Source organism: Amphiura filiformis, chromosome 15 (assembly GCF_039555335.1).
Source record: "Amphiura filiformis chromosome 15, Afil_fr2py, whole genome shotgun sequence".
NCBI lineage: Eukaryota > Metazoa > Echinodermata > Ophiuroidea > Amphilepidida > Amphiuridae > Amphiura > Amphiura filiformis.
The window spans coordinates 36584237-36611493 of record NC_092642.1 but is presented as its reverse complement, the minus strand read 5'-3'; the positions used below and the strand labels follow the sequence as shown (position 1 = coordinate 36611493).

At 35.3% G+C, this 27257-nt stretch overlaps 1 protein-coding gene and 12 non-coding genes across 14 annotated transcripts in view; 12 read left to right on the top strand and 1 right to left on the bottom strand.

Moving 5' to 3' along the window:
* Window positions 1–27257, bottom strand: part of LOC140171575 (neuronal acetylcholine receptor subunit alpha-3-like) — a 363639-nt gene that overhangs the window by 253775 nt on the left and 82607 nt on the right. The gene's annotated exons all lie outside the window — the stretch shown is intronic.
* Window positions 5119–5191, top strand: Trnap-ugg (transfer RNA proline (anticodon UGG)). Its single transcript has one exon. It is a non-coding gene; the product is annotated as a tRNA-Pro (tRNA).
* Trnap-ugg (transfer RNA proline (anticodon UGG)) lies at window positions 5597–5668 on the top strand. Its single transcript has one exon. It is a non-coding gene; the product is annotated as a tRNA-Pro (tRNA).
* Trnap-ugg (transfer RNA proline (anticodon UGG)) lies at window positions 6338–6409 on the top strand. Its single transcript has one exon. It is a non-coding gene; the product is annotated as a tRNA-Pro (tRNA).
* Window positions 6670–6741, top strand: Trnap-agg (transfer RNA proline (anticodon AGG)). Its single transcript has one exon. It is a non-coding gene; the product is annotated as a tRNA-Pro (tRNA).
* Window positions 9987–10059, top strand: Trnap-agg (transfer RNA proline (anticodon AGG)). The gene has a single exon. It is a non-coding gene; the product is annotated as a tRNA-Pro (tRNA).
* Window positions 16218–16289, top strand: Trnap-agg (transfer RNA proline (anticodon AGG)). Its single transcript has one exon. It is a non-coding gene; the product is annotated as a tRNA-Pro (tRNA).
* On the top strand, window positions 17358–17429 carry Trnap-agg (transfer RNA proline (anticodon AGG)). Its single transcript has one exon. It is a non-coding gene; the product is annotated as a tRNA-Pro (tRNA).
* Trnap-ugg (transfer RNA proline (anticodon UGG)) lies at window positions 18212–18283 on the top strand. The gene has a single exon. It is a non-coding gene; the product is annotated as a tRNA-Pro (tRNA).
* Trnap-ugg (transfer RNA proline (anticodon UGG)) lies at window positions 22157–22228 on the top strand. Its single transcript has one exon. It is a non-coding gene; the product is annotated as a tRNA-Pro (tRNA).
* Window positions 23284–23355, top strand: Trnap-agg (transfer RNA proline (anticodon AGG)). Its single transcript has one exon. It is a non-coding gene; the product is annotated as a tRNA-Pro (tRNA).
* Trnap-ugg (transfer RNA proline (anticodon UGG)) lies at window positions 23985–24056 on the top strand. Its single transcript has one exon. It is a non-coding gene; the product is annotated as a tRNA-Pro (tRNA).
* Window positions 26591–26662, top strand: Trnap-ugg (transfer RNA proline (anticodon UGG)). Its single transcript has one exon. It is a non-coding gene; the product is annotated as a tRNA-Pro (tRNA).

The window sequence follows — 27257 nt, the reverse complement described above, 5'->3', positions numbered from 1 at the left end:
TTTATCCGGGCTGTCGCTGGGCGTGTTTGGTAGTCGTATGGGAGTCTCCAGCCTCAGGCCTGCCGGCCCTGCGGCCTTGATGTTTTTGTTGATGTTGGGGACAGCAGTCACACTAAATTTCTTGCCCTGTGGGGCCCTTTTATATTGGAACTCATTTGGAGTGTTTAGTTGTCGTATGGGAGTCACCGGCCTTGGGCCTGCCGGCTCTGCGGCCTTGATGTTTGTTGCTGATGGCGGGGACAGCGGTCATACTAAGTTTCCTGCCCTGCGGGGCCCTTTTATATTTGAAGTCACTTGGAGTATTTAGTTGTCGTATGGGAGTCTCCGGCCTCGGGCCTGCCGGTCCTGCGGCCTTGATGTTTTTTGTTGATGGTGGGGACAGGGGTCACACTAGCTTTGTTGCCCTGCGGGGCCCTTTTATATTGGAACTCACTTGGAGTGTTTAGTTGTCGTATGGGAGTCACCGGCCTGGGGCCTGCCGGCCCTGCGGCCTTGATGTTTGTTGCTGATGGTGGGGACAGTGGTCATACTAAGTTTCTTGCCTTGCAGGGCCTTATTATATTTGAACTCACTTGGAGTGTTTAGTTGTCGTATGGAGTCTCCGGCCTCGGCCCTGCCGGACCTGCGGCCTTAATATTTTTGTTGATGGTGGGGACAGCGGTCACACTAGCTTTCTTGCCCGTTTAGTTGTCGTATGGGAGTCACCGGCCTCGGGCCTGCCGGCCCTGCGGCCTTGATGTTTGTTGCTGATGGCGGGGACAGCGGTCATACTAAGTTTCTTTCCCTGCGGGGCCCTTTTATATTGGAACTCACTTGGAGTGTTTAGTTGTAGTATGGGAGTCCCCTGCCTCCGGCCTGCCTGCCCTGCGGCCTTGATGTTTTTTGTTGATGTTGGGGACAGCGGTCACACTAAATTTCTTGCCCTGTGGGGCCCTTTTATATTGGAACTCATTTGGGGTGTTTAGTTGTCGTATGGCTCTGCGGCCTTGATGTTTGTTGTTGATGGTGGGGACAGCGGTCACACTACCTTTGTTGCCCTGCGGGGCACTTTTATATTGGAACTCGGAAGAGCGTGTTTAGGGTAAGAGTGTAGGCCTCGGCCTGGCGCCTGCGGCCTTGATGTTTGTTGCTGATGGCGGGGACAGCGGTCATACTAAGTTTCCTGCCTTGCGGGGCCCTTTTTATATTTGAAGTCACTTGGAGTATTTAGTTGTCGTATGCGAGTCTCCGGCCTCGGGCCTGCCGGTCCTGCGGCCTTGATGTTTTTTGTTGGTGGTGGGGCCAGTGGTCACACTAGCTTTGTTGCCCTGCGGGGCCCTTTTATATTGGAACTCACTTGGAGTGTTTAGTTGTCGTATGGAGTCACCAGCCTGGGGCCTGCCGGCCCTGCGGCCTTGATGTTTTTTGTTGATGTTGGGGACAGCGGTCACACTAAATTTCTTGCCCTGTGGGGCCCTTTTATATTGGAACTCATTTGGAGTGTTTAGTTGTCGTATGGAGTCACCGGCCTTGGGCCTGCCGGCTCTGCGGCCTTGATGTTTGTTGCTGATGGCGGGGACAGCGGTCATACTAAGTTTCTTGCCATGCGGGGCCCTTTTATATTGGAAGTCACTTGGAGTATTTAGTTGTCGTATGGGAGTCTCCGGCCTCGGGCCTGCCGGTCCTGCGGCCTTGATGTTTTTTGTTGATGGTGGGGACAGGGGTCACACTAGCTTTGTTGCCCTGCGGGGCCCTTTTATATTGGAACTCACTTGGAGTGTTTAGTTGTCGTATGGGAGTCACCGGCCTCGGGCCTGCCGGCCCTGCGGCCTTGATGTTTGTTGCTGATGGTGGGGACAGTGGTCATACTAAGTTTCTTGCCCTGCGGGGCCTTATTATATTTGAACTCACTTGGAGTGTTTAGTTGTCGTATGGGAGTCTCCGGCCTCGGCCCTGCCGGACCTGCGGCCTTAATATTTTTGTTGATGGTGGGGACAGCGGTCACACTAGCTTTCTTGCCCTGCGGGGCCCTTTTATATTGGAACTCACTTGGAGTGTTTAGTTGTCGTATGGGAGTCACCGGCCTCGGGCCTGCCGGCCCTGCGGCCTTGATGTTTTTTGTTGATGGTGGGGACAGGGGTCACACTAGCTTTGTTGCCCTGCGGGGCCCTTTTATATTGGAACTCACTTGGAGTGTTTAGTTGTCGTATGGGAGTCACCGGCCTCGGGCCTGCCGGTCCTGCGGCCTTGATGTTTTTGTTGATGGTGGGGATAGGGGTCACACTAGCTTTGTTTCCCTGCGGGGCCCTTTTATATTGGAACTCACTTGGAGTGTTTAGTTGTCGTATGGGAGTCACCGGCCTCGGGCCTGCCGGTCCTGCGGCCTTGATGTTTGTTGCTGATGGTGGGGACAGTGGTCATACTAAGTTTTTTGCCCTGCGGGGCCCATTTATATTGGAACTCACTTGGAGTTTTAAGTTGTCGTATGGGAGTCTCCGGCCTCGGGCCTGCTTGCCCTGCGGCCTTGATGTTTTTGTTGATGGTGGGGACATTGGTCACACTAGCTTTGTTGCCCTGCGGGGCCCTTTTATATTGGAACTCACTTGGAGTGTTTAGTTGTCGTATGGGAGTCACCGGGCTCGGGCCTGCCGGCCCTGCGGCCTTGATGTTTTTTGTTGATGTTGGTGACAGCAGTCACACTAAGTTTCTTGCCCAGCGGGGCCTATTTATATTGGAACTCACTTGGAGTGTTAAGTTGTCGTATGGAGTCTGCGGCCTGGGCCTGCTGGCCCTGCGGCCTTGATGTTTTTTGTTGATGGTGGGGACAGTGGTCACACTAGCTTTATTGCCCTGCGGGGCCCTTTTATATTTGAACTCACTTGGAGTGTTTAGTTGTCGTCCGGGCTCGGGCCTGCCGGCCCTGCGGCCTTGATGTTTTTTTGCTGATGGTGGGGACAGCGGTCACTCTAAATTTCTTGCCCTGCTATTAGCACACACTACGCTATTAGCGCTAATAGAGATAATAGCGTCTACCATTTGCAGAAAGTGAACAATTTGGCACATAATACAATGAGTTGTAAAATGGTTATTAGCATACCTGTCTCTATAAGCTCTAATAGCGCTAATAGCACGCCTTACGCTATTAGCGCTAATAGCACATCTCACGCTAATGAGTGCTATTAGCGCTAGCACCTACCATCCGTAGAAAATGGTCAATTTTAAAATTTGCAAACGATACACTGATGAGCGCTAATATCGCTATTAGCACACACTACGCTATTAGCGCTAGTAGCACACCTTACGCTATTAGCGCTAATAGCGCACCTCGCGCTAATGAGTGCTATTAGTGCTATTAGCGCTAACAGCGTCTACCATTCGCAGAAAATGAACAATTTGGCACATAATACAATGAGTCATAATATCGTTATTAGCATATCTGTCGGTATTAGCGCTAATAGCGCTAATAGCATGCCTTAGCGCTAATGGCGCATCTCAGGCTAATGAGTGATATTAGCGCTAATAGCGCTAATAGCACCTACCATCCGTAGAAAATATAATATCGTTATTAGCATACCTGTCGGTATTAGCGCTAATAGCGCTAATAGCACGCCTTAGGCTATTAGCGCTAATAGCACATCTCACGCTATTGAGTGCTATTAGCGCTAATAGCGCTAATAGCACCTACCATCCGTAGAAAATGGTCAATTTTAAAATTTGCAAACGATACACTAATGAGCGCTAATATCGCTATTAGCACACACTACGCTATTAGCACTAATAGCGCTAGTAGCACACCTTACGTTATTAGCGCTAATAGCGCACCTCGCGCTAATGAGTGCTATTAGTGCTATTAGCGCTAATAGCGTCTACCATTCGCAGAAAATAAACAATTTGGCACATAATACAATGAGTTATAATATCGTTATTAGCATACATGTCGGTATTAGCGCTAATAGCGCTAATAGCATGCCTTACGCTATTAGCGCTAATAGCGCATCTCATGCTAATGAGTGCTATTAGCGCTATTAGCACTAATATCGCTAATAACACGCATTACGCTATTAGCGCTAATAGCGCATCTCACGCTAATGAGTGCTATTAACACTATTAGTGCTAATAGCGTAGTAGCAAACATTGCGCTATTGAGAGCATTTTTAGAACTTTTGCAAGTGACATGCTAATGAGTGCTAATAGCGTTAGTGATGAAAATAGCACGACTCACGCTAATAGCGCTAATAGCACGCATTACGCTAATGGCCGCTATTAACGATATTAGCGCTAATATCACTTACCTTGCCGAGAACAGTTTTAGCACTTTTGGTAATAGCGCGCAATTGGTTCACCACAATTAGCACGAAATAGCAGAGGTTTGCTATTATCACGCTATCGGCGATATTAGCGCTATTAACGTGGAAAAAACAGACAATTGCAAATACCGCGCAATTTGCAATTTTGCTAGTGAGCAGCGCTAACGCGCTAAATAACCATCATCGCACCTTTATCCTTTTTACAGTAAGCCGGGTGGGATTACGAAATGATTAATATGGAATTAGTGACAAGCACCTTTTGGGAGCAAGGTGGCCTAGCGGAACGGGCACTGACTCATAATCGGAAGGTTGCGGGTTCGAGCCCCGGCGACGCCATCGTGTTGTGCCCTTGAGTAAGGCTCTTTATCTCGATTACTCCTCTCCACCCAGGTGTTTAAATAGGTACCGGCATTCTTAAATGCTGGGAAGGTAACAGACTCGCTATAGAGGAAGTGTAGCGATCCCCCTATAGCAACATTACATGGAGGAGAGATGGGCACTCCGATCACTGTTTATACAGGATCGTCTCCTTTACTTTACTTTACCTTTTATTTTGTTAAGTTTTTGTTTGTTTTGTTATTATTTCATAAGGTATTATGACATTTAAGAATTGCATTTAAGAATTAAGCCACATTCTTTTGATGAAGTGTATAAACATATTTCCCACTCATGCAACTGACACAAGCATTATCCTGCGCTTGCGTCAAAGTGTTAAGGTTCAAGCTGTTACATTGAGCAATTTCCTGCAAACTACTGTTTAATTGGGTTATACTAATTATAAATTCACGGCTTAACTTGATAATGTGTTTTGTAAGAATGATGTTCTATCAGTGGCTCGTTGGTCTAGGGGCATGATTCTCGCTTTGGGTGCGAGAGGTTCCCGGGTTCAAATCCCGGACGAGCCCGTCTTTATTTTTTTATTTTTTTTTATTTTTCATTTAACTTATAACATTTTTGTTATATTTCTATTTTTTCCTTTCGTTTCTAATGACTAATATAAACCTATTTTATTGTCCTTTATTTTTTTAATGTTATGTATTAATTGTTATTAAAATGTAGATATTGTGAATTAATAATTCCAATATTAAGCGTGTATTTTGACATCAGTATAATTTAAGTATTGCATTAAAAATGAAGCCATATTCACCTGGCAAAGTATATAAACATATTCCCCACTCAGGCAAATGACTTAAGGAAAATACTGCGCTTGCGTAGACTCAAGGTGTTACATTGAGCAAACTTCCTGCAAATTATTACAAATTCACAGCTTAACTTGGCAATGTGTTTTGTAACAATAGGTTTCCAGCAGTGGCTCGTTGGTCTAGGGGCATGATTCTCGCTTTGGGTGCGAGAGGTCCCGGGTTCAAATCCCGGACGAGCCCGTATTATTTTTTGCATGTTTTAAATGTTCCATATAACTTATGACAGTTTTGTTATATTTCTATTAATTCCTGTAATCGACGCATTTTTTCTTTTCTAATGACAAATATGAACATTTCATTACCTCAAACAGCTTTAGCGTTTTGAATTATTGTCTGTCTTTGTCTAATTTCATTAATCAACTTCGAGAAATTTGCACCGAAAATGGTCAAAAATGCTGAATTTAAAAAAAATCATAAAAAAGCCCGATTTTCGCCCAAATTTCAAATATTTTTGGTGAAGTTGGTCAAAATTCTAGTTTTTAAAAATTAATAAAAATAAACATTTTGGCCCTAGAATTTTTTTAAAGTTGTACGGGAAAAAAGTGCGCCAAAAACCGATTTGGGGGATTTTGGGCCAAAAATGAGCATTTTGGCCCAAATTTGACCTCACAGATGAACTGATCAAGTCTTTGCCATTCCAAATATGTATACTTTTATATACTTTAGACCAACAATTTAGCAGTTATGAGGCCCGAAAGTTTCCATAATTCCAGGGTTCAGACCAACCTTAAGGAACATACTGCGCTTGCGTAGGCTCAAGGAGTTACATAATAGCAAACTTCCTGCAAATTATTACAAATTCACAACTTAACTTGATAATGTGTTTTGTAACAATTAAATTCTAGCAGTGGCTCGTTGGTCTAGGGGCATGATTCTCGCTTTGGGTGCGAGAGCTCCCGGGTTCAAATCCCGGACGAGCCCGTCCTAATTTTTTTTTAATTTTTTTTAGTTTTTCATTTAACTTATGACATTTTTGTTATTGTTGTTTATTCCTGTAATCGATGATATTTTTTTTCTAATGACCAATATAAACATTCCATTGCCTCAAACAGCTTTAGCGTTCTGAATAATTGCCTGTTTGTGTCTATTTCATTTATTACATTGAGCAAACTTCCTGCAAATTATTACAAATTCACAGCTTAACTTGACAATGTGTTTTGTAACAATATGTTTCCAGCAGTGGCTCGTTGGTCTAGGGGCATGATTCTCGCTTAGGGTGCGAGAGGTCCCGGGTTCAAATCCCAGACGAGCCCGTTCTACTCTTTTTCTGTTAATTTTTAAATTAACTTTTTTTTTGTTATGTCATTTTTGATACATTTTTTTATTTATTCCTGTAATTTGTTTCATTTATTTCATATCTAATGTCCAATATAACAGCTTTAGCGTTTTTAATAGTTGTCTGTTTTGTCTACTTTTATGAATGCAAACTAGTAGACATACCATATTGTATGACTTGAAACATCAATGTTTAGTTCAGTTTGTCTATAAGCAATAACCACGATAACAGTTTAATTTGTTTGTTACAATACAACCAAGTAGACAACTGACAATATGAATATAAAAAGTTTGCTTCTTAGGTCTATGAAAATGAAAAGAAGAAACAGTCATTCTTCAGTTGAAACGGTTTTTTTTGTTGAGATGTTATGACTTTTTAATTGGGGAATTAGTCATGGGAAGGAAGAGCGAGGTACCAGATTTGGAGTCCCATGGGATGAGGGAATGAACGGAAACGGGAATGACTATCTCTAAATAAACAAGATGAAACAGAAATTAAGTATAAGAATTTATTATGAATTTACGTTAAACTGATCAAAATACAAGGTGTATGAATTAATATAAAATCTTACCAGAGTTACATCACATAAGTAGTGTAATTTAATATGAATCACGTGCAAGACATGATGACATTAGAATCGTCATCATGTTACCAGTCTAACTATCCATCGTGAACCAAAGTTGAGTAGACCTGCATCGGTCACAAGGTTAGCAAGGAGTGACGAATTTATTAACGGAGCAACAAATCCTTGCTTCACTCAGTGCAATTGATGCACGGAATCGGATATAAAAACGTTCACTTGATGAATAGTTATCATAGCTTTCTGCACTATGATCAATAATCAATTATTGACTGAATTATCGTCACAACAGAGATAAGAAGAACAATTAGTCAAAAGACAGAGAATAACAAAGTTTCCAGTTGAATTTGAAAACATCAATACTTCATTATCTTTTGTTTTTTAAATGTTATGTATTTGCTGTTATTAATATTTAGACATTGTGAATTAATAATTTCAATATTAAGCGTGTATTTGGACATAAGTACAATAGCTGTTGCATTTAAAAAATGAAACAATTTTCACTTGGCGAAGTATTTAACATATTTCCCACCCATTCAAATGACTTAAGGAACATACTGCGTTTTCGTAGGCACATACAAGGTGTTACATTAAGCAGATTTCCTGCAAATTATTACCAATTCACAGTTTAACTTGATAACGTGTTTTGTAACATTGATACACCAGCAGTGGCTCGTTGGTCTAGGGTGCGAGAGGTCCCGGGTTCAAATCCCGGACGAGCCCGTCTTAATTTTTTTTAATTTTTTTTTCATTTAGCTTATTATGACATTTTTGTTGTGTTTCTATTTATTCCTGTAATCGACGCATTTTTATCTTTTCTAATTTTTCCAGTTGAATGTGAAAACATCAATACTTTATTATCCTTTATATTTTAACTGTTATGTATTTGTTGTTATTAAAATGTGAATTAATAATTCCAATATTAAGCGTGTATTTGCATAGTATAATTTTTAGTATTGCATTGAAAAACTGAAACCATATTCATTTAATGATTTGGCGAAGAGTATAAACCCATGGCCCACTCATGCAAATGGCTTAAGGAACATACTGCGCTTGCGTAAGCTCAAGGTGTTACATTGAGTAAACTTCCTTAAGGGAAGGGGTATGGACAGTATTTATTGTGGGACATTAGAGCACATCAGACATATCGAATTGCATTCTGAATACGAAGAATGGCCTTCTGATATCAAATAATTTAGATTTTTTGAAATTCGCAATGTAACACACATTTTATGGCAAATCGTTAAAAATTGATATTTTTGATATTTAACAGTACTCGAAGTAAACTTCTGATGATTTCTACCTAAAGTGTATGTAGGTGGGATGAAAAGCCGACGATCGTATTGAAGATATGTTTTTTTTCCCTAAACACCAAAAAAATTAGGTCTTTTGGGGAAAAAAATCCATAACTTCAATATGAAAGGCCAACATTTTCAATTGATCGTCGGCTTTTCCTCCCAGCTACATACACTTTAAGACTATATCATTAAATTTATAAAATTTACTTCGAGGACTGTTATATCTCCAAAATGTGAAAAATATCAAATTTTAATAATTTGTCATAAAATTTGTATTATATCGTGAATTTCATAAAATGAAAATTATTTGAAATCAGAAAGACATTCTTCGTATTTAGAATGCAATTCGATACGTCTGATGTGCTCTCATGTCCCACAAAAAATTCTGTCGAAACGTTCAAAACGCTTATTCCAGTTCCCTTAAAGTATTACAAATTCACTGCTCTTGATAATGTGTTTTGTAACAATGATATTCAAACAGTGGCTCGTTGGTCTAGGGGCATAGGGTGCGAGAGGTGCGAAAGGGTGCGAGAGGTCCCGGGTTCAAATCCCGGACGAGCCCGTTCTACTCCTTTTCTACTTATTTTTAAATTACCTTTTTTGTTTGTTATGGCATTGTCATTATTCTTGTAATTTCTAATGTCCAATATAAACCTTGCATGATCGCAAACAACTTTAGCGTTTTTTAAAATAATTATTAAAATAATTGTCTGTTTTGTCTAATTTTATGAATGTAAACTAGTAGACATACCAGTATGACTTGAATCATCAATTTTTAGTGAAGTTTGTCTAAAAGCAATAACCACGATAACATATTAATTTGTTTGTTACAATACAATCAAGTAGATAATTGACAATATGCATATAAAAAGCTTGTTATGTCTCCGGGTTAGGTCTATTAAAATTGAAAGAAGAAACAGTCTTTCTTCAGTTGAAATGGGGTTTTTTTTGCCTACTTTGTTTGAAATAAGAAGAACAGTTTATTATTAGTCATACGACAGAGAAGAACAAAGTTTACCAATTGAGTTTGAAAACTTTAATACTTTAATAGCCTTTATTTTTTATGTTATGTATTCGTTGATATTAAAATTTAGATATTGTGAATTAATAATTCCAATATTAAGCGTGTATTTTGACATTCGTATAATTTAAATATTGCATTAAAAATGAAGCCGTATTCACTTGGTTAAGTATATAAACATATTTCCCACTCATGCACATGACTTAAGAACATACTGCGCTTGCGTAGGCTCCAGGTGTTACATCGAGCAAACATCCTGCAAATTATTACCAATTCACAGCTTAACTTGATGATGCGTTTTGTAACAATGATATTCCAGCAGTGGCTCGTTGGTCTAGGGGGCATGATTCTCGCTTAGGGTGCGAGAGTTCCCGGGTTCAACTCCCGGACGAGCCCTTTCTACTCTTTTTCTGTTAATTTTTAAATTAACTTTTTTTTGTTATTACATTTTTTATTGATTCCTGTAATATGTTTCATTTATTTCATATCTAATGTCCAATATAACAGCTTTGGCGTTTTTAATAGTTGTCTGTTTTGTCTAATTTTATGAATGTAAACTAGTAGACATACCAGTATGACTTGAATCATCACTAATTTATTTAAGTTTGTCTAAAAGCAATAACCACGATAACAGATAAATTTGTTTGTTACAATACAATCAAGTAGATAATTGACAATGCATATAAAAAGCTTGTTAGGTCTCCGGGTTAGGTATATTAAAATGAAAAGAAGAAACAGTCTTTCTTCAGTTGAAATTTTTTTTTTGCCTACTTTGTTTGAAATAAGAAGAACAATTATTAGTCATACGACAGAGAAGAACAAAGTTTACCAATTGAGTTTGAAAACTTTAATACTTTATTAGCCTTTATTTTTTAAATGTTATGTATTCGTTGATATTAAAATTTAGATATTGTGAATTAATAATTCCAATATTAAGCGTGTATTTTGACATTAGTTTAATTTAAATATTGCATTTAAAAAATGAAGCCGTATTCACTTGGTTAAGTATAGACGAATCCAATTTCACGCATTCCTACACCTCAATGGCAGCCATAACTTCAATATGAAAGGCCAACATTTTCAATTGATCGTCGGCTTTTCCTCCCAGCTACATACACTTTAAGACTATATCATTAAATTTATAAAATTTACTTCGAGGACTGTTATATCTCCAAAATGTGAAAAATATCAAATTTTAATAATTTGTCATAAAATTTGTATTATATCGTGAATTTCATAAAATGAAAATTATTTGATATCAGAAAGACATTCTTCGTATTTAGAATGCAATTCGATACGTCTGATGTGCTCTCATGTCCCACAAAAATTCTGTCGAAACGTTCAAAACGCTTATTCCAGTTCCCTTAAAGTATTACAAATTCACTGCTCTTGATAATGTGTTTTGTAACAATGATATTCAAACAGTGGCTCGTTGGTCTAGGGGCATAGGGTGCGAGAGGTGCGAGAGGGTGCGAGAGGTCCCGGGTTCAAATCCCGGACGAGCCCGTTCTACTCCTTTTCTACTTATTTTTAAATTACCTTTTTTGTTTGTTATGGCATTGTCATTATTCTTGTAATTTCTAATGTCCAATATAAACCTTGCATGATCGCAAACAACTTTAGCGTTTTTTAAAATAATTATTAAAATAATTGTCTGTTTTGTCTAATTTTATGAATGTAAACTAGTAGACATACCAGTATGACTTGAATCATCAATTTTTAGTGAAGTTTGTCTAAAAGCAATAACCACGATAACATATTAATTTGTTTGTTACAATACAATCAAGTAGATAATTGACAATATGCATATAAAAAGCTTGTTATGTCTCCGGGTTAGGTCTATTAAAATTGAAAGAAGAAACAGTCTTTCTTCAGTTGAAATGGGGTTTTTTTTGCCTACTTTGTTTGAAATAAGAAGAACAGTTTATTATTAGTCATACGACAGAGAAGAACAAAGTTTACCAATTGAGTTTGAAAACTTTAATAGTGTAATAGCCTTTATTTTTTATGTTATGTATTCGTTGATATTAAAATTTAGATATTGTGAATTAATAATTCCAATATTAAGCGTGTATTTTGACATTCGTATAATTTAAATATTGCATTAAAAATGAAGCCGTATTCACTTGGTTAAGTATATAAACATATTTCCCACTCATGCACATGACTTAAGTGCAATATCAGATATTTATTTAGTAGGGTTGGCCACGGTCAAAAAAATTTTTCTTGCTGAGGTGAAAGGACTTTGGTTGGAGGTTACAAAAATGCATTTCGAAAATTCAGCTGAAGTCCGTTGCCATGGCAACGGCCCGATTTGTGTTTTTTACAATTTTCGCCTATTTTGGAGCTAAAAAAGTGAAAATTGCCCTAAAAAGGGCGTCTCGTTGCCTTAATATACAAGTTGGTATTTAAAAATAAATTGTATCATATAAAAGCCACATCCTTGTTCTATCTACAAACGAAGTTGTGTTTAGAGATTCGTTTTTTAAATATTGATTTCGGATCTGGCAACACTGCAAGTTTTTCAAATTTGAAAATGCCATTTTTACCGATTTTGGCGATACGAAAAAATAACTTTTGCGCTCACCTAGGATTTTGTCGTTATGGTTATTGGTAGAACATACCTTGCCCCCAACATATCTAATAAGAACAGCTTGGGGAAATTTATTTCTCTAAGGAAGGTGTTGCCAGAAAAACATACATTTTGTAAAAATTCAAAATTCTCATAAAAAGAAAATTTGCTGCATTTTGCCCTAGATTTAGCACATGTGATGTAATGAGTTGTATGTAGAGTCAGTTTATCATCATGGTCAACTATTCTGAATGTTTCGAAACAATAAATGAAGTTTAATTTTAATGCGGTGTTGCCAGATGCCGAAAATTATGAAAGCTACATTACGCCAAATAGGTCTAAGTTTTCATGTATGAATCTAGTCAATCCAGTTAAATCACGGTCTATTATTATAAATCATTTTATCATAATTTCACCTGTTCTGAATGTTTGGAAACAAAAAAGTTTATCATACAGTGTTGCCAGATGCCAAAAAGTAGAAAAGATATGTAAAATTCTGGTTTACCCTGTGTACCCTGTGTTTTCAATCTATACAATTCTGGTTAACCCCTGGGCACCATATTTTCATAAAAGGATTTTTTTGTAATTTGCCCCGAATTTAGTACATGTGATGTAATGAATTGTATGTAGAGTCATTATCATCATGGACAACTATTCTATATGTTTCGAAACTTTAATTTGAATGCAGTGTTGCCAGATGCCTAAACTATAAAAAAATATGACAAGTTTTTATGTATGATAAACAATTTCTTTGATGATGCATCTAAAATACAATTAATTTATAATAAATTACGATATGACCACTTTAACCATGTTAACCTATCTGTTTGTCAGTTGTGAATGTTTAACATAGTGTTGCCAGATGCCAAATACTAGCAGACATAGGAGGATTTTGTAAAAAATACACCATACATGCCATACAATCTCAGAGCTTTTTAAACCTTGTACTTTACTTAAGGGAAGGGGTATGAACGTTTGGACAGTATTTATTGTGGGACATTAGAGCACATCAGACATATCGAATTGCATCCTGAATACGAAGAATGGCCTTCTGATATCAAATAATTTTCATTTTTGAAATTCGCAATGTAATACACATTTTATGGCAAATCATTAAAAATTGATATTTTGATATTTAACAGTACTCGAAGTAAACTTTATAAATCTGATGATTTCTACTAAAGTGTATGTAGGTGGGATGAAAAGCCGACGATCAATTAAATTTTGACCTTTCGTATTGAACACCAAAAAAATTAAGGTCTTTTGGGGGAAAATCCATATCTTCAATATGAAAGGTCAAAATTTTCAATTGATCGTCGGCTTGTCCTCCCAGCTACATACACTTTAAGACTATATCATTAAATTTATAAAATTTACTTCGAAGGCTGTTATATCTCCAAAATGTGAAATATATCAAATTTTAATAATTTGTCATAAAATTTGTATTATATCGTGAATTTCATAAAATGAAAATTATTTGATATCAGAAAGACATTCTTCGTATTCAGAATGCAATTCGATATGTCTGATGTGTTCTCATGTCCCACAAAAAATGCTGTCGAAACACTCAAAACGCTCATTCCACTTCCCTTAACCACTTTAACATTGACATAAACTTTCCAGTAAACATGTTTACAAACAAAATTGTAATTTCATTACTTTAATATAAGTCCTCAGTATCGCCAATTTTCATTTTCATTTCAGATATTGCTGAAAAGTTGGAAAAGAAATTCGCCATTCAAATCTTTTCAATACACATACACTCTTTACCAGTGTTCCAATTTCATGATTATATGACCAGGTATTTGATCAAAAAGTGTTCCCAGAACATAAGTTTGAGTTTAACAAGACATTCTTGATGTACAGGCGTGGGGTATACTTGAAGTACAGGTATCTGAAGAGGGGAAGCAACAAGTTACCCCAAATCACAGCAGCAGGTAGTGGTTGGGCCGCCGAGTGTGAATAATTATGTATTTATTTTGGAAGGTTCGTGTTTGTTCTCAATTTTGGGGTGTTTTCCCCAAAATTTAACATTTTTTGGTGATATTTCAAAAAAGCGACATGCCAAAGACAAATCGTTGGGCACATACTTTGTTATTGATATGCAGTTCGTTTCCGCATACCTTTGTTACCATTCGCTTTGGTGATTTACTATATAATATTATCAATTTTGTGACTGCAATTTGGCGTTTTTAATACGTTTTAAGTTTACCAAGAAATCAAGAAAAATATCTGGTCATGGTCGTTTCAGAATTTCATTCTGATCTTCGGCTTTTGCAGGCAACAGAATGCAGATTGGCTCACGATCGATGTCGTATTCCTCTATGTGGGTCCCTTGATGATAAAATTATTTTGAATTCCTTGTAACAACATACAAATTTTCGTCTGAAAACAGGGGACCGTTGACAAACACTTGTAAGGGGGGGGCATGATGCATGAAAATTTTTCGGGCCTATACAGACCTCAAAAATTTCAGTGCCCCCCCCTTTTGACATGAAAATTATGGGTCAACTCCATAGAAAAGCATATAAACTCAATTTTCCCAGGAACATTTCTGGTCATTTTTTCAGCCCCCCCTTAGGAGGGTCAAAAATTTCAGCCCCCCTAAACGGTCGTGAACGGTCCCCAGGATTTCAGTTTAAACAAATAGTTTAAGGGGTCATATCATAATTTATTATGTATTTTAGATGCATCATCAAAGAAATTGTTTATCATACATAAAAACTGGTCCTATTTTTCATAGTTTAGGCATCTGGCAACACTGCAAGTTAAAGTTTCGAAACATAGAGAATAGTTGTCCATGGTGATAATGTGACTCTACATACAATTCATTAATTCATTACATCACATGTACTAAATTCGGGGCAAATTGGAAAAATGTCCTTTCATGAAAATAGAGTGCGCACGGTAAACCAAAAATGGTATTAAAAACACAGGGTGCACAGGGTAAACCAGAATTGTACCTTTTCTACTTTTTGGCATCTGGCAACACTGTATGATGAACAATTTAATGTTTCCAAACATTCAAAACAGGTGAAAATTATGCTAAAATTATTTATAATAATAGACTGTGATTTGACTGGATTGACTAGATTCATACATGAAAACTTAGACCTATTTGGGCTATTTTGCATAATGTATCTTTCATAATTTTGGGCATCTGGCAACACCGCATTAAAATTAAACTTCATTTATTGTTTCGAAACATTCAGAATAGTTGACTATGATGATAAACGGACTCTACATACAACTCATTACATCACATGTGCTAAAATCTAGGGCAAAATGCAGCATATTTTCTTTTTATGAGAATTTTGTATTTTTACAAAATGTATGTTTTTCTGGCAACACCTTCCTTAGAGAAATAAATTTCCCCAAGCTATTCTTATTATATATGTTGGGGGCAAGGTATGTTTTACCAATAACCATAACGACAAAATCATAGGTGAGCGCGAAAGTTAATTTTTCGTATCGCCAAAATCGGTAAAAAATGGCATTTTTCAAATTTGAAAAACTTGCAGTGTTGCCAGGCCCGAAATCGATATTTAGAAAACGAATCTCTAAACACAACTTCGTTTTTAAATAGAACAAGGATGGGGCTTTTTTATGGTACAATTTATTTGTAAATACCAACTTGTATATTAAGGCAACGAGGCGCCCTTTTTAGGGCAATTTTCACTTTTTTAGCTCCAAAATAGGCGAAAATTGTAAAAAACACAAATCGGGCCGTTGCCATGGCAACGGACTTCAGCTGAATTTTCGAAATGCATTTTTGTAACCTCTAACCAAAGTTCTTTCACCTCAGCAAGAAAAAAATTTTTGACCGTGGCCAACCCTACTAAATAAATATCTGATATTGCACTTAAGAACATACTGCGCTTGCGTAGGCTCCAGGTGTTACATCGAGCAAACATCCTGCAAATTATTACCAATTCACAGCTTAACTTGATGATGCGTTTTGTAACAATGATATTCCAGCAGTGGCTCGTTGGTCTAGGGGCATGATTCTCGCTTAGGGTGCGAGAGGTCCCGGGTTCAAATCCCGGACGAGCCCGTTCTACTCTTTTTCTGTTAATTTTTAAATTAACTTTTTTTTGTTATGACATTTTTTATTGATTCCTGTAATATGTTTCATTTATTTCATATCTAATGTCCAATATAACAGCTTTGGCGTTTTTAATAGTTGTCTGTTTTGTCTAATTTTATGAATGTAAACTAGTAGACATACCAGTATGACTTGAATCATCACTAATTTATTTAAGTTTGTCTAAAAGCAATAACCACGATAACAGATAAATTTGTTTGTTACAATACAATCAAGTAGATAATTGACAATGCATATAAAAAGCTTGTTAGGTCTCCGGGTTAGGTATATTAAAATGAAAAGAAGAAACAGTCTTTCTTCAGTTGAAATTTTTTTTTTTGCCTACTTTGTTTGAAATAAGAAGAACAATTATTAGTCATACGACAGAGAAGAACAAAGTTTACCAATTGAGTTTGAAAACTTTAATACTTTATTAGCCTTTATTTTTTAAATGTTATGTATTCGTTGATATTAAAATTTAGATATTGTGAATTAATAATTCCAATATTAAGCGTGTATTTTGACATTAGTTTAATTTAAATATTGCATTTAAAAAATGAAGCCGTATTCACTTGGTTAAGTATAGACGAATCCAATTTCACGCATTCCTACACCTCAATGGCAGCCATAGCCGCGACAGGGACCCAGCTATCTCACCTAAAATGTGAAATGATGCAACCTTGAAGAGTATTTTAAACTGCATTATATCACCCGTGTTACACGTAGACAAAAGAATGATGACAGTTTACAACACAAAAGAATCTAACATCGAATTTTAAGCGGCTTTAATCCACCCATTTGGGCAGTCACAACACCAGTTAGGAGCTACGGGGACCCAAAAATGGCCGACCAAATCCTGACCATGACTTGGCTTGTTGGATTCGTCTATATAAACATATTTCCCACTCATGCAAATGACTTAGAACATACTGCGCTTGCGTAGGCTCCAGGTGTTACATTGAGCAAACATCCTGCAAATTATTACCAATTCACAGCTTAACTGGATGATGCGTTTTGTAACAAAGATATGCCAGCAGTGGCTCGTTGGTCTAGGGGCATGATTCTCGCTTAGGGTGCGAGAGGTCCCGGGTTCAAATCCCGGACGAGCCCGTTATAATCTTTTTCTATTAATTTTTAAATAAACTTTTTTTTTGTTATGGCATTTTTGATACATTTTTTTTATTTATTCCTGTAATGTGTTTCATTTATTTCATATCTAATGTCCAATATAACAGCTTTAGCGTTTTTAATAGTTGTCTGTTTTGTCTAATTTTATGAATGCAAACTAGTAGGCATACCAGTATGACTTGAAACATCAATGTTTAGTTAAGTTTTTCAAAAGCAATAACCACGATAACAGATTAATTTGTTTGTGTCATTACAATACAACCAAGTAGACAATTGACGATATAAATATAAAAGATTTGCTTCTTAGGTCTATTAAAATGAAAAGAAGAAACAGTCATGCTTCAGTTGAAACGTTTCTTTTTGCCTGCTTTGTTTGAAATAAGAAGAACAATTAGTCATAAGACAGAGAACAACAAAGTTTACTAATTGAGTTTGAAAAAATCAATACTGTATTACCATCAAATGGTTGTTGTTATATTTGTTGTTAACCTTTGATATTATGAATTAATGATTCCAATATTAAGCCTGTATTTTTTATTGACATTAGTATAATTTAAGAATTGCATTTAAAAAAATGAAGCCACATTATTTTGACGAAGTATATAAACATATTTCCCACTCATGCAAATGACACAAATAATATACTGCGCTTGCGTCAAAGTGTTAAGGCTCCAGCGGTTACAATTCAGCAAATTGTCTGTAAACTATTACCAATTCACAGCTTAACATAGTAATGTGTTCTGTAACGAAGGTATTACAGCAGTGGCTCGTTGGTCTAGGGGCATGATTCTCGCTTTGGGTGCGAGAGGTCTCGGGTTCAAATCCCGGACGAGCCCGTACTATATTTTTTTTTTGAAATTTTTCTTTTGACATTTTTGATATATTTTCATTTATTTCTGTAATGGTTTTTGTTTCATTTCTAATGTCCAATATAAACCTTGACCGCTAACCGCTTTAGTGTTTTTCTGTTTTTTGTAATTTTAGTATATGACTTGAAACATCAATATGTACTACCCGGGATGTACTACTATTTAGGTACAAACGCGTAGAAAACAATATTAAACAAAATGTAACAATATTAAAATTAAAAGGTTTGCTTGAAGTTCTTAGGTCTATTAAAATGAAAAGAAGAAATATACGTCATGCTTTGTTTGAAATAAAACGAAAAATTATTAGTTATTACACAGAGAAAAACAAAGTTTACCGTTTAAATTTTGAAACATCAATACCGCATTATCCATTATTTCTAAAATGTTATGTTTCTGTTATTTACCTATATTTTGAATTAATAATTCCAAAATTAAGCGTGTATTTTTATTTTCAATATTTAAAAAAAAAGACCAATAAATGACAAATGATGAAATAAATAAATTGATAAATTAATGAAATGAGAAAAACGGAAATAAATTTAAAATTTGATATTGAAAAAAAATAAAAAATACATTTCTTTGATTATATTTTTTCAATGAACTGACCTACTTCTGACGTCAAAAGTGAGAGAAGAAAACATTGTTGCTATGCCGTCTGTGAAATTCACTCATAACCCCAGGACAGGAAATTATTAAACAACTTCTATAATCAATAACTGTAAAAGAAAAATAACCGCTGCATCCTTTGGTAAATATTTGGACCAGGTTAAAAAAAATCATCATTCATCGTTCGCGAGCACTTTCCCTTACCTTGTGTTGTCTTTTGGTTATGTTAAGTTGTTTTGTTATAGTAACTTCATTTGATTTTAGGGAAATGTTAACTTTCAGACCATTTTGGTCTTGCAGCCTTTCCTCCATCTCGTGTTTGTGTTGTTTTGTATGTCTTGTTCGTTGTTATGTATTAATTTTTATGCAAATAAAATATGAATGAATGAATAATGAATATGAAGGAAGTGATGAATCAAAAGGCTTTGTATGCGTGTATACCAACCCTTTGTATCCCAATAAATCAAAATAAGGTACAAAAAGCTGGAATAAATACGATGGCGCTAATATTTATATGAATGATCTTAGAAATTATTCAGCATTTAAAAGCACCCGCGTTACCCTACCCTCTCCACACGCCCATAATAAGAGTACATACAGTATAGATACAAATGTTTGAAGGGAAGCTTATATAATTAAGAGGAATAAGTGAGACAGCCAGCAAACAGTTTTACAACTATTAAGACTATGTTAAACTACGGGACTTAAGGGATCTAAAATGAGCGTTTATTGCGTTTCGACAGTATTTTTTGTGGGACATGAGAGCACATCAGACCTATCGAATTGCATTCTGAATACGAAGCATGTCTTTCTGATATGAAATAATTTTCATTTTTTGAAAATCACAATATAATACAAATTTTATGACAAATTTGATATTTTTCAAATTTTTGATATATAACAGTCCTCGAAGTAAATTATATAAATCTATTGATATATTCTTAAAGTGTATGTAGCAGGAAGGAAAAGCCGACGGTCAATTGAAAATTTTGACCTTTCATATTGAAGATATGGATTTTTTCCCAAAAGACCTTATTTTTGTTTGGTGTTTTGGGAAAAAATCCATATCTTCAATACGAAAGGTCAAAATTTTCAATTGATCGTCGGCTTTTTATCCCACCTACATACACTTTAAGTATAAATCATCAGATTTATAAAGTTTACTTCAAGTACTGTTAAATATCAAAAATATCAATTTTTAATGATTTGCCATAAAATGTATATTAAATTGCGAATTTCAAAAATCAAAATTATTTGATATCAGAATGACATTCTTCGTATTCAGAATGCAATTCGATATGTCTGATGTGCTCTAATGTCCCAAAATAAATACTGTCCAAACGTTCATACCCCAGCCCTTAAGGTATTCATATAAACCGGAGCACTAAAGACAGAAAGGTTTACATATAATTTGATAAAAGATGAAAAAGATTATGTTACAAACTCGAGATCGAGAGAGTATGGACACATTTAACTCACACCATAACCCACTCGTCACACACACCCATACATTTTACCTCCCCTCCTTGTAAAAGATATCATCATCATGTCGATTGGTTTCCTTGCGTTATTTACACTAAGCTCCATATTACTTTATTAATACATAAAAACGAACATCGAAGTAAACTGGCCCAATCACTCCAAAAATAAAACAAAAATCTACTCCACCCGTTAGCGCTTGTTGTATACTGAAAGTGTTGCATGTACTATGATGTCATTTCATCACTTTTCCATACAACATCCAACCTCATTGTAGATCGCTTTCTAACCGTTTATGCTCGAAGCAATACAATGTCTGAAGCAGCTACCGTTCCTTCTTTATGTAGGTTATATTCGTTTTAAACTCGAGAGATCGAAAATGTTTAATAGCGTAACAGTAAATGTTTGCGGGGTGTATTCACCAGACACATTTGTCTTCATTTTTTCACTAAAAACTTGTAGCTAACATAGAGAGTATCTGAAAGTAGGGTATATAAGGGTGCGTCATTTGTTTCTTTTACTTAAAGCATCTTAAGTGCAGTTCGTGGTTCATCCAATTCTGTGCCACTTAAAGGGAAACGCAAATAGCAACCTTTTATCGGCTGCAGTCTATATCGAATATGCTGCTAAGTTAACGAGACTGATGGAGGAAGGTTACAAAGTCGACGTAAAGGAGGTCGTCTAGTGGTTATTTGTACTCAGGCTACAACTTAATCTCACCGGCTTTTTGTTATTGATTACCTAACACGAATCAACATAATATATTTTCACCAGTGTAGAAACTAAAAATGCTGGTATTTAGTTCCACAATATTGTCTCCAGCCCATAGGTTAAATCAATAATGTTCTATGCCAAGTAAACAAGCAGGAAAACAAATTAGCAAAAGAAGAGGAAGTAAAACAGAAAGTAAGAAGTAAGAAAAACTAGAAAAGAACAAGAGTTTTACATTGTTGATTCGAGCCCTGGTGTGGCGAAGGGCTATTTTAACTTCGTGCAGTGAGATTAAAAATACGTGCAGTAACAATTAAAAATCCGTGCTTATTTATAGTAGAGATGCTTAGTAGAGCCTTTCTTACGGTCACTTGTGCAGCTACGCAAAATGTCAAATTTTCTGTTTTGTCTAATTTTATAAATGTAAAAACTAGTTGACATACTACCAGTATGACTTGAAACATCAATATTTAGTTAAGTTTTTCTTAAAGCATGATATCAGATTAATTTGTTTGTGTCATTGCAATACAACCAAGTAGACAATAGACAATATGAATATAAAAAAGTTTGCTTGTTAGATCTACTGAAATGAAAAGAAGAAACAGTCATATTTCAGTTAAAACGTTTATGTTTGTGCCTGCTTTGTTTGAATAAGAAGAACAATACTAGTCACGAGACAGTGAAGAACAAAGTTTCCAAATGAATTTGAAAACATCAATCTGTATTACCGTTTATTTCTCTTAATGTTATGTATTTGTTGTAAACCTTTGAAATTATAAATGAATAATTCCCAAATTAAGCGTGTATTTTCATTGACATTAGAGTATAATTTAAGAATTGTATTAAAAAAATTAAGCAATATTCTTTTGACGAAGTAAATAAACATATTTCCCACTCATGCAAATGACACAAGGAACATCCTGCGCTTGCGTCAAAGTGTTAAGGTTCAAGCTGTTACATTGACCAATTTTTCTGCAAACTATATAATTACCAATTCACAGTTTAACTTAATAATGTGTTTTGTAACAAATATATTTCAGCAGTGGCTCGTTGGTCTAGGGGCATGATTCTCGCTTTGGGTGCGAGAGGTCCCGGGTTCAAATCCCGGACGAGCCCGTTCTAATCCTTTTCTGTTAATTTTTAAATTAACTTTTTTTTGTTATGACATTTTTTATTGATTCCTGTAATTTGTTTCATTTATTTCATATCTAATGTCCAATATAACAGCTTTGGCGTTTTTAATAGTTGTCTGTTTTGTCTAATTTTATGAATGTAAACTAGTAGACATACCAGTATGACTTGAATCATCACTAATTTATTTAGTTAAGTTTGTCTAAAAGCAATAACCACGATAACAGATTAATTTGTTTGTTACAATACAATCAAGTAGATAATTGACAATGCATATAAAAAGCTTGTTAGGTCTCCGGGTTAGGTCTATTAAAATGAAAAGAAGAAACAGTCTTTCTTCAGTTGAAATTTTGTTTGAAATAAGAAGAACAATTATTAGTCATACGACAGAGAAGAACAAAGTTTACCAATTGAGTTTGAAAACTTTAATACTTTAATAGCCTTTATCTTTTAAATGTTATGTATTCATTGATATTAAAATTTAGATATTGTGAATTAATAATTCCACTATTAAGCGTGTATTTTGACATTAGTTTAATTTAAATATTGCATTTAAAAAATAAAGCCGTATTCACTTGGTTAAGTATAGACGAATCCAATTTCACGCATTCCTACACCTCAATGGCAGCCATAGCCGCGACAGGGACCAGCTATCTCACCTAAAATGTGAAATGATGCAACCTTGAAGAGTATTTTAAACTGCATTATATCACCCGTGTTACACGTAGACAAAAGAATGATGACAGTTTAAAACACAAAAGAATCTAACATCGAATTTTAAGCGGCTTTAATCTACCCATTTGGGCAGTCACAACACCAGTTAGGAGCTACGGGGACCCAAAAATGGCCGACCAAATCCTGACCATGACTTGGCTTGTTGGATTCGTCTATATAAACATATTTCCCACTCATGCAAATGACTTAGAACATACTGCGCTTGCGTAGGCTCCAGGTGTTACATTGAGCAAACATCCTGCAAATTATTACCAATTCACAGCTTAACTGGATGATGCGTTTTGTAACAAAGATATGCCAGCAGTGGCTCGTTGGTCTAGGGGCATGATTCTCGCTTAGGGTGCGAGAGGTCCCGGGTTCAAATCCCGGACGAGCCCGTTATAATCTTTTTCTATTAATTTTTAAATAAACTTTTTGTTTGTTATGGCATTTTTGATACATTTTTTATTTATTCCTGTAATTTGTTTCATTTATTTCATATCAAATATCCAATATAACAGCTTTAGCGTTTTTAATAGTTGTCTCTTTTGTCTAATTTTATGAATGCAAACTAGTAGGCATACCAGTATGACTTGAAACATCAATGTTTAGTTCAGTTTTTCCAAAGCAATAACCACGATTACAGATTAATTTTTTTTCTTTTTGCCTGCTTTGTTTGAAGTTTACTAATTGAGATTGAAAAAATCAATACTGTATTATCATCAAATGGTTGTTGTTATATTTGTTGTTAACCTTTGATATTATGAATTAATGATTCCAATATTAAGCCTGTATTTTTTATTGACATTAGTATAATTTAAGAATTGCATTTAAAAAAATGAAGCCACATTATTTTGACGAAGTATATAAACATATTTCCCACTGATGCAAATGACACAAAGAACATACTGCGCTTGCGTCAAAGTGTTTAGGCTCCAGCTGTTACATTGAGCAAATTGTCTGTAAGCTATTACCAATTCACAGCTTAACATAGCAATGTGTTTTGTAACGAGAGCATTTCAGCAGTGGCTCGTTGGTCTAGGGGCATGATTCTCGCTTTGGGTGCGAGAGGTCCCGGGTTCAAATCCCGGACGAGCCCGTACTATTTTTTGTTGTTGACATTTTTCATTTAACTTTTGTTTTGTTTTGACATTGTTGATATATTTTTATTTATTTCTGTAATGATTTTTGTTTCATTTCTAATGTCCAATATAAACCTTGAATGACCGCTAACCGCTTTAGTGTTTTTCTGTTTTATGTAATTTTATGAATGCAAATTAGTATATGACTTGAAACATCAATATGTACTACTATTTAGGTAAAACGCGTAGAAAATTAACAATATTAAAATTAAAGGGTTTGCTTGAAGTTCCTAGGTCTATTAAAATGAAAAGAAAAAAATATACGTCATGCTTTGTTTGAAATAAAACAAAAAAAAGTTTACCGTTTAAATTTTGAAACATCAATACGGCATTATCCGTTATTTCTAAAATGTTATGTTCACCAGTCCATCTATACCGAGTGAACAAGAAACAGTGTTACGTTTCGAAAGCTCTCAGGTGAGCTCATTTTCCGCTTTGAGTAATAGTTTAATTTCACTTCATCATGTTATGTTTCTGTTATTTACCTATATTTTGAATAAATAATTCCAAAATTAAGCGTGTATTTTTATTTTCAATATTTAAAAAAAGACCAATAAATGACAAATGAAGAAATAAATAAATTGATAAATTAATGAAATGAGAAAAACGGAAATAAATTTAAAATTTGATATTGAAATGAATTAAAAATATATCTCTTTGATTATATATTTCTATGAATTGACCTACTTCTGACGCGTCAAAAGTGAGAGAAGAAAACATTGTTGCTATGCCGTCTGTGAAATTCACTCATAACCCCAGGACAGGAAATTATTAAACAACTTCTATAATCAATAACTGTCAAAGAAAAATAACTGCTGCATCCAGACTTTGGTAAAGATTTAGACCAGGTTAAAAATGAAATGACATCATAGTACACAATGGTACATGAAACACTTTCATCACATTTCCATACAACATCCAACCTCATTGTATATAGATCGCTTTCTAACTGTTTATGCTCCAAGCAATACAATGTCTGAAGCAGCTACCGTTCGTTCTTTATGTAGGTTATATTCGTTTTAAACTCGAGAGATCCAAATTGTTTAATAGCATAACGGTAAATGTTTGCAGGGTGTATGCACCAAACACATTTTATCTTCATTTTTCACTAAAACTTGTAGCTAACACAGAGAGTGTCTGAAAGTAGGGTATATAAGGGTGCGTCATTTGTTTCTTTTACTTAAAGCATCTTAAGTGCGGTTCGTGGTTCATCCAATTCTGTGTCACTTAAAGGGAAACGCAAATAGCAACCTTTTATCGGCTGCAGTCTATATCGAATATGCTGCTAAGTTAACGAGACTGATGGAGGAAGGTTACAAAGTCGACGTAAAGGAGGTCGTCTATAGTGGTTATTTGTACTCAGGCTACAACTTAACCTCACCGGCTTTTTGTTATTGATTACCTAACACGAATCAACATAATATATTTTCACCAGTGTAGACTGGTGAAAAATGCTTGTATTTAGTACCACAATATTGTCTCCAGCCCATAGGAAAAATCAATATTGTTCTATGCCAAGTAAACAAGCAGGAAAACAAATTAGCAAAAGAAGAGGAAGTAAAACAGAAAGTAAGAAGTAAGAAAAACTAGAAAAGAACAAGAGTTTTACATTGTTGATTCGAGCCCTGGTGTGGTACAGGGCTATTTTAACTTCGTGCAGTGAGATTAAACATACGTGCAGTAACAATCAAAAATCCGTGCTTATTTATAGTAGAGATGCTTAGTAGAGCCTTTCTTACGGTCACTTGTGCAGCTACGTAAAATGTCAAATTTTTCGCGGGCTTTTGCTTTTGAGCACATTCAATATCTAGCATCCCTTTTTCTTTTCAAATGTCCAATATAAACCTTGCATTACCGCAAACAGCTTGAGCGTTTTTTTATAATTTTCTGTTTTGTCTAATGTTATAAATGTAAACTATTTGACATACTACCAGCATGACTTGAAACATCAATATTTAGTTTTTCTTAAAGCATGATATCAGATTAATTTGTTTGTGTCATTGCAATACAATCAAGTAGACAATAGACAATATGAATATAAAAAAGTTTGCTTGTTAGATCTACTGAAGTGAAAAGAAGAAACAGTCATATTTCAGTTAAAACGTTTATGTTTGTGCCTGCATAGTTTGAATAAGAAGAACAATAATAGTAATAAAAACATCAATACTGTATTACCGTTTATTTCTCCTAATATTATGTATTTGTTGTAAACCTTTGAAATTATAAATGAATAATTCCCAAATTAAGCGTGTATTTTCATTGACATTAGAGTATAATTGAAGAATTGTATTTAAAAAATGAAGCAATATTCTTTTGACGAAGTAAATAAACATATTTCCCACTCATGCAAATGACACAAGGAACATCCTGCGCTTGCGTCAAAGTGTTAAGGTTCAAGCTGTTACATTGACCAATTTTTCTGCAAACTATATAATTACCAATTCACAGTTTAACTTAATAATGTGTTTTGTAACAAATATATTTCAGCAGTGGCTCGTTGGTCTAGGGGCATGATTCTCGCTTTGGGTGCGAGAGGTCCCGGGTTCAAATCCCGGACGAGCCCGTTCTAATCTTTTTCTTTTAATTTTTAAAATTGTTCATATAACTTTTGTTTTGTTTGAAATTTTCTATTTTGATTTATTTCTGTAATGGATTCATTTTTTTTTTCATTTCTAATGTACACTTACGAATATAATGTATGGTTACCTACCGACTTATCCTGGGAAAGTAGCTAAAGATCGCCAGAACAATTAGTCAATTTATTAATATAAATACAAAACAAATAATCTACTTTTGTCATTGTTGTTTGTTTGTGTTAATTATCTGCTATTCTAATTTTTGCCGTTGACTATAATCGTTGTTTTATTGAAATGTTTTACCTTGTCTTTTCCTACCCCGTTATTGAAAACGATATACGAAATATTAGAAACATTTACATGCATAGCAATTTTGTTGCATCATAAGAACGCATAATTGAATGACGTAGAAGGTTTTTTCGCGACATCAAGCAAAATTCATCTTAACGTTTCGATCGGGTTAAATTAAATCAAAAGTTAAGCATCATTCATGCGAACATAATTAACCTTTTATAGTGAAGGTACCTTGACAAAAATGTGCTACATTAATTTAGCCTCGAAGACAAATTAGCTCCATCTAAT